This window comes from Pseudophryne corroboree, chromosome 3 (genome assembly GCF_028390025.1).
Source record: "Pseudophryne corroboree isolate aPseCor3 chromosome 3, aPseCor3.hap2, whole genome shotgun sequence".
In the NCBI taxonomy this organism is placed as follows: Eukaryota; Metazoa; Chordata; class Amphibia; order Anura; family Myobatrachidae; genus Pseudophryne; species Pseudophryne corroboree.
Window position 1 is genome coordinate 391565803 of NC_086446.1, and position 2469 is coordinate 391568271.

A 2469-nucleotide genomic window follows, 5' to 3' on the forward strand; every position below is an offset into this window, starting at 1 on the left:
GTACAATCAAAATCATATATGTTGCATCAAATTATGTATCATAGCATGAAGAAGACACCTTTGGAGTGAATAATGATCACGGTAATATTGATCAGAGCGACAATCTCTTGTGTTTTGTTCTTCTATCCTTGACATATAAAATTCATTGAAGTATCACATGCATAGAAACAAAACATAGGGCTGTTCTTCTCTTCGATCAGCAGCTCTTATGCTCTTGGTACCTATTCGTATTGGTTTCTGTGTTAATATATGTTTTAAGTTTGTATGATGAATTAATATTCACGATCACAATGAAATTGGAAAATCAGAAAGACAGAAAGAATACCAGACACTTCTGCTTTCACTCATCTGTTGCCATCGAGTGAGCAATGAGAGAGTGTCATACGCCCTATTTTGTTGGTATTGAAGTAAGTATGGTACACTTCTGCTTTCCCAGGTGTTTTGGTAGTTCTGCCTATGTAATTCTACAGTACTCGATGTTCCCAGAAGGTCCCCCTTTCCAGTACTGATCAGGCCCAACACTGCTTGGCTTCCAAGATCAGATGGGATGGGGCATAACCAGTGTGGTGTGACTGTAGATAATGGACAGGCTCAGTCAATGACAATGCTGATTATTTCTCTGACAATTTATTTTGCAAGTGTCATAGACAGATAAGAACCCACAACATATTACACTGGAAATAGGTACCTTACTGATAGAGCTATTTGCTCCTGTGTACTACATATAGTTATAATTCTCATGCTTCCTATACAGGAGCAAATAGCTCAATCAGTAAGATGTCTGCTTCCAGTGCAATAGGCGGTGGGTTCTAATCCTGGTTATAACACTTGTTAAATGTGTATCTATAATAAAGAGGGTGTGACTTGTAAGGTGCAGGGACTAGTGAGGGAGTCAGCCACAGAAGAGATTGCATCGGCTGTCAAATAACTTAATGTCACTAACACACGGGAGGAGAGGTACCCCCCCCTATGCCTCTGATGAGATGCATTATTAATTCTTATAAGTACTGTAATTATTCAGCCCACAAAAGAGGTGATAGATAAAGAAATAGTCGCCCCATCATAATGTAGTCATGGGGAGACCTCAAGATCAGAGAAGCCACATAAGGCTATGCTCCTGCACAGTTCTTTGTCCTGAATGTAACCCATAGAAGGTTCAGCTGTCCTAGATTCTGATTAGGTGTAAAGTTTTGAATCGATTGTACGGAGCATATTAATCATGGTCAATGTTACATAGTAGGATTCACATAACGAAGTGTGATTTTTTGATAAATACAACAAAAATTATTTCAGTGATGAAAGGCACAAGAACTACAGGCCTCCAATTTAGGATCTCAAGACATTAGCTACCTTTTCATAATGTTAAGCCTTCCCACAAGCATGTATGGGGATCAATGCCGAATTTTTAGTTTGATCCCACTTCAGCACTTGCCATTAGTACCATCATCCATGTCTGTTATAATTTCTGTGCTGGTTGTCACAAGTTGCCAGTAAGTAATGCCTGTTTGTGAATTCTTACAAAACAATTTACACAAATCTCCAATACTCTCTGTGTTTTTACCAATCTCAAGGTGTAAATTTATACAATCTTGTAATCTATAGTACAATTATTTTTTTCAGGAACATTTCTCCTCTGAGTGTTTCTGCCGTAGAAAGTGTATACATCATTCTTATTAAAATGTGCCCCTCCTGCTTTATAACATTATGGATGCCCTTAATGATCCTGCTCTACCCTGGTTATAAATCTCTGCTGCCAACATGCCAGTCTTGATGTATCATACCTCTTCCAGAGTCCGTCTGTCAGAACAGAGATTCTTTAATGTTTAATCATCTCCAGCTGTTCTCGTTGCTGATTGTCTTCTTTGTTATAACTACATAGTTTAGTTACTTATAGTCTGTATTTGATATAGTTTTGAAAAGAGTCCTATGTCCGCTTAGGTATCAGAAGATGGTTTATGAGCTTAAACTATTGTGTTTTTAAGTCCGTTTGAACATTTTTTTTGTTATTGTTAGGTGTCTGTAAAATATGGTTTTGTTTTATGCCTATTGATTTTTGGGATTTACAAAGATATTAGATACCTCAATTTACAGTTGTTGTATGCAAAGTACACATACATGTATATAGGTATGAATATATGTACAGTATGTATGTAATCATTTATACAGTATGTATGGGGCTGTATATAAGTGTGTGAGTTCATATGAAAGCAAAATGGGAAACAAGGGAGGGGTGGGGGGATGAAGTTGACCACATTTCAGGCCATTGCATTCTCAACTCACCACGCTCGTGGCTAATTGAATCGACTCGTTAGACTGATGCTGACTTGGATTTACAGTATGTCAGCGTGATTAGTATAAATAATGCAAACTGTTTCTGCATATGTTCAGAAGACAGGCTTTACGCATTTAAATTAGAACCCCCCTAAAACTTTGGCTCAGTGAGAAACCTGTTGATATTGATTATTAAAT

General features: G+C 37.5%; 1 pseudogene; it reads right to left on the reverse strand.

Moving 5' to 3' along the window:
• Nucleotides 1-461: 461 nt before the first annotated feature.
• Nucleotides 462-580, reverse strand: LOC134895839 (5S ribosomal RNA; annotated as a pseudogene).
• Between the last annotated feature and the right edge of the window lie 1889 nt (nt 581-2469).